Source organism: Pomacea canaliculata, linkage group LG5 (genome assembly GCF_003073045.1).
Source record: "Pomacea canaliculata isolate SZHN2017 linkage group LG5, ASM307304v1, whole genome shotgun sequence".
NCBI classification, from domain to species: domain Eukaryota; kingdom Metazoa; phylum Mollusca; class Gastropoda; order Architaenioglossa; family Ampullariidae; genus Pomacea; species Pomacea canaliculata.
The window spans coordinates 10,627,714-10,638,933 of record NC_037594.1 but is presented as its reverse complement, the minus strand read 5'-3'; positions in this window follow the sequence as shown (position 1 = coordinate 10,638,933).

The window sequence follows — 11,220 nt, the reverse complement described above, 5'->3', positions numbered from 1 at the left end:
CCATTTGGAAACTTGGCATGCGGAATTAGCTTGCAAACCTCTCGAATTTTTTGAACGAAAATTGCAAGAACATAAAAGAGACACAAAAAAAAAAACATTTGTCTCACATACATCAACTCCTAAGAAAGCTTTGATGGCTTCGTATCAAATTTCCTATCGCATTGCTCAAAACAAAAAAGCACATACGATCGGAGAGTCATTAATGCTGTCTGCAGCAATGGACATTGTACGGACCATGATAGGAGAGATGCTGATCAAAATGGTGAACTTTGTGAAGAACAGTTCTGCCAGATCTCGCCTGTTTTCTATGATATATCAAGACATGGGAGCCGACTATGACGCCTTGCTCTATTACTGCGAATCAAGGTGGTTGTCGCATGGAAAAGCTCTCGCGAGAGTCTTTGAATTGCGGGAAGAATTGTGGGTGTTTCTGAAGGAGAACTCTTTCAACAAGGCTGACCTGCTTAAGAACGACCGATTGCTGCTGCTAATGGCATATTTATCGGATATATTTGAGAAGCTGAACGTTGTGAATACTTCTGTGCAAGGGAAAGACAAGACCATATTACAAACAACTGACAAGATGAATGCTTTCTTCCGAAAAATTTGGATGTGGACGCAAAAGATATCCCAAGAAAATATTTTTGATATGTTTCCGTGCTTGTGTAAGTGCAAGGCTGACTTTAACTTGAATCATGATCAGATGAAGAAGGTAATTATTGCCCATCTAAACAGACTGCAAGAAAGGTTTTGACATTACTTCGCTGAAATTGATGTGACTAAATACGATTGGATTCGTAATCCATTTCTGGCTTATCCTAGCACAAGCGGGTTGTCCACGCAAGAAGAAGAGCAGCTCACGGACCTTTCGAGTGACCAATGCCTGAAAATGGTCTTCCAAACAACACCAGTGCCAAAATTCTGGATTAGCGTCAACGGTGAATATCCTCTCCTTTCAACTTCATATGTGAGTGAGCAAGGATTTTCCGCATTGGCAGCACTGAAGTCTAAATACAGAAATCGTCTGGACGCAGAGGCTGATCTGCGAATAGCAGTGGGTACGAACATCGCACCCAGGTTCGCTTCTCTATGCAACAGCAAGCAGGCTCAACCTTCTCATTAATCAAAGTGAGTGTCCAATAAAATTAATAAAATAATATTTATCAGCACCGCAGAATTTGCTTTCGTAAAATTTCATTAACAGTTATACTTCTTGCAGATACAAACTTTCTTCTTCCGTTGTTGAATTGCATTGATTTCCTCGACGCTGCGTTCAATGTTATCTAAGCCCCCCCATTCACCTACCTCTAGCTGGCTAAGGGGGGACGCGGATCTACCAGTGTTCGTCAGGGGGGGCGTCACAAGTAAAAGGTTGAGAACCGCTGCATTAGACCTTCGTAATGAAGACTGGTCTAAGACAGGGTTGGACATTATCACCAGCAATTTTCCTGTTGGTCATAGACTGGATTATGCACAAGACAACACCATCTGTATCCACTGGACCTTCACCTAACAGCTACAGGACCTGGATACCCGCCATGGAGTCACTGTCCCTGGAGAGGGCAGATCCCAAGTACTTGAAGCTGCTTACCTCCTGGAGCTGTACTCCATGTAGATCTCTGCTTTACTGATGCCGCTGATTGCAACTTTGCTCTTTTCGGTGCTGGTCTCCGTTCCATATGCATTTGAGCTGTCAGTTCATTCTGGGCCATTCCTTGCATACCAAGACTCTTTGGCCCACGTCAGTCAGGCCTTTGTTTCTTCCTCACCCTTCTTGAGCAGCTCAGCTGGCATGTTATCAACGCCTGACAACTTTCCTCCCTTCAGACTATGTACAGCTCTTTCGACCTCTTCCTGTAGGACTGGATGTTCAGTGTCTAATCTCTAGGTCATTTTGGATTTGGGCATTGGTCCTCAGTTGAAAGTTGCACAGATCCTTAGTTTTCAACCCATCAGTTGAGTACAGAATTACTCTGTGAGAAGGTGGCCTCTGCTGTCTTCAGTGACCAAGGTCTTGTACCTTCTTAGTGAAAGTCCTTGGTAGGTTTTTTTTTTTCCCCCGCTGTCACCTGGTGCCATTCCATCCTTTATGTCGCAGCATTGGCTCTCAATCCAATTCTCCCTAGCTGCTTTAATCCATTTCATGATAGCATAGTTCACTTTGTTGTATTTGGTAGCAGCTGTGGATTTTTTTCTCTCTCTCAAGGCCCTCCTTTGGTGAGACACACATAGGATATCATTCATGACTCATGGCGTTTCTTAAACCTTTGTCTTAGAGCAGTGGTTCTTAACCTGGGTTCGATCGAACCCTACGGGCTTGGTGAGTCAGTCTCGGGGATTTGGCGGAGCCTCCGCCACGGAGGTCAAGATACATCCAACTGATTATGGAAATTCGTGATGACACGCCCCATCATTTGCTGCAGATGATCATGTTACATTAATTGGCTAATCAGTGCTGCGGGGATGTTAGTGTGCTCAGTAGTCACCACGTGTGACTGTCGTAGTCGTACGTTGTGTGGTTTCTTTCTTAGTATTTTAATCCATACTATGTGGAGCAAAAAAGAAAGTGGTCGGATGAATATGTACAACATGGATTCGCATGTATTACGGACCGTGATGGGAGTCAGCGTCCTATCTGCATGATTTGCAATGCCAAGTTGAGCAACTCTAGTCTCGCACCAGCAAAACTGAAGAAACACTTCTTGAAGCTGCATGGAGATGGGGAATACAAGAACACAACGCTTGCTGAATTCAAGGTGAAAAGAGCCAGATTCGATGAAAGGGCCACTCTGCCTGCTCTTGGATTTGTACCCGTGAACAAACCGATCCTCACCGCATCGTACGAAGTTGCTTACCTGATCGCAAAGCAGGGCAAGCCGGACACCATCGGTGAAACTCTCATAAGACCAGCAGCGTTAAAGATGGCGAATCTGATAATCTGAACAGCGGCCGAAGGTAAATTATCCCAAATTCCTCTTTCAAATGACACCATCAGTGACAAGATAGAGTGTATGAGTAAAGACATCATGGCTCAAGTAGTCAGATGTAATTTCAAGTCCGGCAAAATTCAGCCTTCAACTGGACGAGACCACAGACATTTGTGTTTTCATGCGCTATGTGAAAGACAACATGATAAAAGAAGACTTTTTATTTTGTAAGCCTCTTACAACAACTGCTAAGACAGCTGATGTGAAGAAGCTTGTGGACGACTTCCTCAGAGACAACAATCTTTCATGGGATGGTTTCTGCAGTTTGTACGGACGGAATTCCAGTCATGCTGGGAAGAAAGTTTGGTTTTGGTGCGCTAGTAAAAGCCGATGCACCACACATCATTGTTACGCATTGTATTCTGCACAGGCATTCATTGGCAACAAAAACCTTGCCTCCAAAAATGGCAGAAGTATTAAAAACTGTAGTGTGAACTATGTGAGAAATAGTGCTCTGAGGCACCGCATCTTCAGCGAGCTGTGTAAAGAAATGGGCTCTGAATTCGAGGTACTCCTGTACAACTCTAATGTTTGGTGGTTATCCCGGGGACAGGTGGTGAATCGTGTTTTTGCCATGCGTGTGGAATTAGCCCCGTTTTTGCAAGAGCACCAACATTGTCATGCAGATTGCTTCAAAAATCCTGAGTTCATTCTCATTTAAGCATACATGGCTGATATATTCGCAGCTCTAAATCATCTCAATCAGCAGATGCAGGGTGGTGGAGTAAACATCTTGGAAGCAGAAGAAAACCTGAAGGCGTTTTTAAAAAAAAAAAAAAAACTACCGTTATGGAAACAATGAACAGAGAACAATAACCTCGCAAACTTTCCCCTTCTGGACGACTGTGTAAGTAGATCGAAGATTTGTCTGGAATTGGAGACATTTCTGTATCCATGGAACTGAAGCAAACAATTGCCACGCACTTAGATGAGCTTCCAAAGTCTCTCGACGGATATTTCCCTTCAAGAGAGTCATATCCAGCATGGATGAGACAGCCGTTCACGTTTGCTGTTGAGACAGCAGATATCAATTATGAATACCTCGACGAAATCATTGAAATTCAACAAAGCCAGGTTCAACAGCAACTATTCAGAACAACTCTCTCGACGTTTTGGTGTCGACAGTTGGAAAGGTACCCAATTATTGCTCAGAAAGCCCTGGAATTTTTTATACCTTTTGTTTCAACATATTTCTGCGAACAGTCCTTTTCGAGGATGCTGGACATAAAAACAAAGAAAAGGAACGGACTTTGCTGTGAAAATGACATAAGAGTAGCACTTGCCAAGGTGAAGCCACGCATATCTGGTCTCTCAAAAACAACAGCAGAAGTCACACTGATTTGCAGGTATGTAATTTGCTGAGAGTTCATGCACTGTGTTGGTTTTGTTCTTTGATCAAGGTGATGTTCATACACGGTTCATTTTGCGTACCAGTAAAAAACATATACCTATGTCTTGAATTTGGAAAAAAAAAAATCTTCATTCGATTTATCACTAAAGAAGGGTTTGGTGAATGTGCATTTGAAACTGGGGGTTTCGGTACCTCAAAAAAGGTTAAGAACCACTGCCTTAGAGCCTTCTGGGCTATGGACATTAGCACCTCTGATGTTTCCAGAAAGGGTGTCTACATTATATTCCACCAGGTTCAGCACGGCAAATTTTTCTGTGGCCCTGAAAATCTGCAATGCTTGGGTCTTGCAGCTTCTCCAAATCAAAGTGAATTTGGAAGATGTTCATCTCTTTGCTTTGTTAGCACATGGGTATGTCCTAGTCTTGGCCTTGTTAATGCTGGATTTTAAACATCTTGGCAGCAGGATAGTCCATTTGATTATGGACCAGTCTGTGCAGTCATTTGATCCCTTGGTCGATTCCTTTCTCCCCCTCCATCTGCAGTTTTGGCATCTTTCTCAATCAGTTTGAATTTGCATGTCTTACCTTGAACTTTGTAGGATTAGTACCATTTGTGATTATCTCGCCATTATGAAAACTCTGTGCCCCTGTTTTCTTGAGAATTGTTTGTTGTAATTCTTTTCTGGCTGGCATTCTCAATTTTCTTGAAAGACTTCAAAGGATACTGAATAATTTTGCTTCCCTCATCTGCAAACCATGTAGACGTGAACATACATCACCCATCACTTGATCTATTCACTGGCTTCCAGCTTCCGTATAGCCTACAAACTTTCCACTTGACTTACTCCTCTGTTTCTGTCACTGGTCTTCAAGTCCCACTAAGACAAGGACATGGCCAGAGGTCTTTCTCCTACCATGCCTCATCAACTAAGAACAATTAACCATCAGCCTTTGACATGGATTCTCTTACTACCTTTATGTCTAAACTTAAGATACATCTTTTCAGAACAGACCCCTGTCCTGACCATGAACATGCAGAATAACCGTCTGTATTTACTTTGTGCATGAGTAGGTCTGTTGTAAGAGTACCTGTTATATGTGAATATTGGTGCATGGTTGTTGGCATTCAGCTTACTTCTGTTGATCACTTCTGTAATGCGTTTTGAGACAATCGTTTGAAAATTGATATATAAATTTCACTATTATTATCAATGAATAGAGTGAACTTGTTCCTGCCACTCATTTTAGAGTTTATTACAAATAATTATAGACAGTGTACGCCTCTGTTTAATAAATAAGTTTCAATGCCTTAACACTATAGATTTTCACAAAATGCTGAATGCACATAATGAATATATAAAAGATATATTATGCATTAACTTCTTTTGGTGCTATAAGACACTGTGCTCATGGGTGTCATGATGAAAATTTAAAACGATGCACTTCCATATTTTTTATACACCATTCACCATTCTTCACTCTTATGTATTGAATAATTACTTCAAAACCTGTATAATGGGAGACTGAAAGAAATATCACAATTTTCATCTGTATATTCATAAAGGATGGAAGGTTCTGCTGCTTCTGCGCTGTATTATTTAGGCATGGGGGAAAAAAAAATCAAAAGAACCTTCCTATTAAGATTTGCTCAAATCTACAAAATCAGGTTGCAACCAAGAGGGGTCTTAGTAAGGAAATTGACCAGACTGCAACTTTAAAAACCTACAAATTCAAGTTCATGCTTACTGAATCCAAGTTGTATTTAAAATAGGTATGGTCTTGACAAGGTTCCCCTGTACAATGTTCTAGAAATTGCGGAGATCCACATCATTTTAAATGCTTTATACACACTAAAAAAAAAAAATATTGATCACATTCATTGTTGAAGCAGATGAACTGGTAACCTGGGGACCAAGCAAAAATTAACAGATTCTGTAGTTTAACTGAGCCTTCCTTTGCAATCTTAGTCACTCTCTTATAGTTTATGTTTCTCCTAGAACAGATCAAGGTCAAGCTTGGAAATACTTCTTGGTGTTTCGCACATCTAACCTTTGGTATTAGGTCCTTTCAGCTGTCTGATACCAAGAGTTTTTAATTCTCTTCCGTCTCACATTCAAGTTCATCACAATCAGCAGCAGCTTGAGACATCTTTTCTGTAATGTTTTGATTTATTATTTACCAGCTTCTTTACAGGAGAACTGGTGAATATGTGTCCTCTATCTTGTATTGTGATTCGAGCCTTTAACGGGATATGGCACTTATAATTATTGCTGCTGACATCCACATTCATTTGTCAAATTCTCAATAACCCTGAAGGGTGAAAATTAAAACTGACAATTTTTTGGAACACAAGGTAAAGATCTTTTCTTGCCAATTCAAACTACTTCTAAGAAAAAAAAACCTCTGCTAAAAAAATCTACCAAAATCAAGTAGTAAATGAGAGAGGTCTACCTAGGGAAATTAACCAGTCTTTCATTCTGTGAACCATGATTTCAAACGCCTACAAATTCATGTAGAAAATAAAGCTTTTAAAATCCTATGACAATGCTTTTCTTCTGTATTTTCTGCTTTCCGTATCATGCTACTTAACATGTATTAATTTTAGCAATGAAGCCAGCTTCTCTCCAGATAACAGCAACTGATGAGTACATATGTACTGTGGTATGGACAAAGAATCCGTTTTAAAAATGAACTGCTTGCATTTTTAAAACGATGATCTGCAAGAGCACAAAACGAGCACAACAGCTATCATAAAACTAACAATTGACTTCTCCAAAATGCTGTTAATGAAACAACCGACTGTGGTGCATTGTAAAGAGAGCAGACGATAGCACTGGGAGCTGCACCTTCCAACCAAAACTAGGTCACACCCAGCAAGTTATGACCATCCATCTAAGTCAAACCGATCCTGCTATGACCATAAAATCTCAAGTAAAACATCATCGTCCCAATATCAAAGCTAAACTGATCCATTTCCAGGCTAAATAAATGCCCAAGCTGTAACACCTTAACCGAATGTCTGCAAAATTTCACCTATGCATAGCTGCAAGATATGTATAGTTAAAAAGCTTTCAGTTTTTTTTTTTAAAGGTAGGATGGTGGCTAAACTTTTACAAACAATACATGTCCCTGTTGGTAACATTTGATATTAATAACTACTTGAGTAGCCATCAGGGGTCTTTTTTTGGTCCTGGATCAATACTTTAGAGGTGATGGTCTTATAAGAAAACATGATCATGGTAGGATCAATTCAACTTGGGTCAGTGGTATAGTGTGCTATGGGTTCGAATCTAAATAACCAGTAACCCAATGAGCAAGTACTTAACATTTTTTCTACAGAAAGTTGTAAGGTAAATGAGGGGCCAAAAGCACTTTACATTAATGAACTGCTTTTCAAATGAAATTTGTAATAAAACACAAAGTATTTGTCTGTCCCCTTCAGGTGCGTAGCAATATGGAGGTTTTATTGATGTCCTCCAAAGCTTCTTTGCATTACTTATGCATCATCTTTTTCAATTAGAGAAACCTATGCCTGAAGGGAATTTAAAAAACCCAAAAAAATAATTACACTTTTTTGGGGAGGGTGGGATATTAAGTGGAGGTAGTAGATCTTCGCCAACCACATACATTTAATTGTAGTGCAGGGGTGGGGAACCTTTTTTCCCTTCAAGGTCCATTCTGATATTTAGACCATCATTCGTGGGCTGTACAAAATTATTTAAAAATCAGCCTGCTCTGCTTGGTCAAGCTGTAGCTTCCCCATAGTGTATTAACACTTTCGCAACAAGTACAATCCCAGTTCCTGTACCACTGTTGTCCATCGTCACCACAACGCTCCTGCCTTATCATACAATAAGGGTGTGCAAAAAATATGCCTACCTCTATGAAAAACTAGCACAAACGAGCTCGTTGAGTCGTAAAATGTTATCATTAAAAAGTTCCTAGTTCATAACTATTTAGCGTACACATACACATACATTCTAATGGATGAGTTCATGGCATTTACAAAGTGTCTACACACAGACAAATTCGCACATGCATAAATAAACTCATAAGCCCAAACTAGTTTTTACCAGCCAAAGCTTTTTCATTTGCTCATCCTTTGGAAATCCATGAAAGGATATGGACATTTGTTGACCTGAATTGTACACTAAGATACACAGCAATATCAATGATCATTTTTATTATTGTACGAGTCGAAATGGTTGAAAAACACTATGGGCTATCAAAACCAATATAATAAATTATTAAGAGTATTATCTTGTTGTTGTTTTTTTGAGTTTTTTGTTGGGGGGGAGAGGTTACATGCATGTGTAATTCTCCAGAATAATCCACAAAGCACAGGCGCCCATCAGAGGACATCATTAACACTCAAGACTCCAGACGCGATGTCATCCATGTTCTATCCTCTGAATCGGATATTTCTGGTTGCTCCACAACCAGCATTCATAATTCTTAGCAACTTACTCACTTAACCATAAATTTTTAAGTTGCTATGAAAAAAGCTCATAGATTCACTGAAATTGATCATCTTGGCAGAGTGAATTAAATGATTTTGCAGGTCTGACATTCCCCATCCCTGAACAGTGGATCAAGGCAAAATCACACGCCTGCATTCTCTTTACAAATTGAACGACTCGTGGGACTTAATTGGACAATTCTGTTACTTAAATCCACAATTATAAGTCATCACAAGAGTAGTTGATATGGTACAAATTATCAATTCCGTGGATTACCCTTATTTTTCTTCATCATCTTGACACAGCTTCGCCCAGCAATCAACAAAATTTGAGATTGGCCAACTACACATGCCTCACATCTCATGCTAGCCTTGTTATCTTGAGAAGGAATGGCTGAATGAAGATTGTATTTCGCCAACGTTAAGAAATGTGACTATGTTCATAGCACAGTTGTACTAGAAATCTTCTTCTAAAAAACTTGTAATTGATTACTATGAGGCCTGACTGCAACAAACAGGCTTCTGAAACCGAAAGTAACGGACAATTATGCTCAGTTATCATTTTATCACTGCTCCACCCCCCAACCCCTAAGAAAATTCTATTACTGTACGCAAGTACGAGAACACAAGCTCTTAATGATCATCAAAATAGCAGAAAATGAAGTTTATGTATGTGCAGGGCCACGTGCACGGAAAAGGACAAGGGACACTGATTTAATCTGCTTAAGCTTTATTGGCAAATGCACTTTTTGACAGCCTAAACACAATTTCTTTAGGACAAATGGTCAAGGTTCATTAAATGCTATCAAAGTGAACTTCACTTTTAACAGCTGAGGGTAATGTACACTTTTACAGTGCACCAGGAAAGGAAAGTACCAAGAACATGCAAAAGATTTAAGGAATAAAACCTCTCTCCCCTTTCCCGCCTCACCATAAGGTTCTTTGCAACCTCGTTGACAAGAACGAGCCAAAGATGATGTTGAAAAAAACCAACCCGTGGTCTTTTATTACTACAACACACATGACGTGAGTTAACCAAAAACAAATGCAGAATGAAAGCAAAACACAACCGAACTTAATTGCTGGCCATATCTTGGACTGGATGCACGTCCCATACACCCAGAGGCGTGGAACAAGGGTGTTTAAACAATCCAGGAAGAAGCAGCGACATTCCGCTCTGAAGAACAGTGGCAGAGAAACACCAACATGCACACAGAGCATCGGTGGACAAGGCACTGACCTTGAGCACGCAACAACACACGTGGCACTACCTGAAAACGGTATGAGCTCCCCACAAAACCGCTTCGAACGCTATCCCTGAAATATAAATGCCGGTGGGCAGCGGTAAATGATGGCAAAAAAGCGGTGAAAAACAATTGAGAAGTACAGAAAAGGAGAAGAACATTGGGGAGGAAATACTTCCGATCAAGAAACAAAACCCAGGGGTAAAAGAGAGCCAGCACACAGTGGCAGGAGCCGGGGCGACCTGAAGCGGGAAAACTGAGTAGACAGCTCCCATCAGATGTCGACAGACAGGCGAAGGGGTGTCTCTACGTCAGAAACAAAGCAGGCCGTTAAAGAAAAACCCAAACAGCGTACAAACCAACATATGTGTCACCACGTGTCAGACAAAGATGGTACAGACAATTACAGGCCAAAAAGCGAAAGCAACAAGAAAGTAACGAGTGAACACACGAACGGACCTCCAGGATGGACAGCTCGCGCAACGGCACAGGAAGGAACAGCGCCAGTGCACATGTGGATGGCAGTGTGAAAACCGGTGCAACGGGTGCGATGTTTCCACAGGGCACCTAGGCAACCAGCACTCAATGCGCAGTCACCGGAGCAGCAAACACGGAGGTGGCTGCCAGGTCAACGATACAGCACACCCACCCAAAACCAAACATGTCGACGAAGCAGTCGGCGGCTGGGCAAAGCTCGTGAGCCGAGGAAAGACGGGAGCCAGGGAAGGTGTAGTCTGCAGTGTGATACGGTGGAAAAAGTATCTCGAGGCAGAGGTAGATGGAAGAGGGCACAGCATGGTTGTAGTGAAGATGGCAACCTCAGCCGAGGAAGGATGAGGACAGGGGGGGGTGGGAAACGCACAAGCCGAGGTGGAGCTAGCAACACAAGCGAAAAATCCCAAGCTAGGAGAGAGAGGAGGAGGGATGCGAACAATGCAGCGGATCACATGCACAACTGCAGGTAAACTGTCTGGAGACAGGGAGTAAGAAGCAAGGAAGGCAGAACAGTACAGAGGGTGAATACGGTGCAGGCGGTAAGGGGCACACGGCGGGGAACCCAAGGGGTCGCACCGACGGTGAGCGTGGAGGCTGGGAGACGTTGCAAGAGGAATGGGGGGGGGCTGGGAGGGAACAGGAGGGATTCGAGGAAGACGGTGAAAGGAGTGAGAACGAGGAAGCG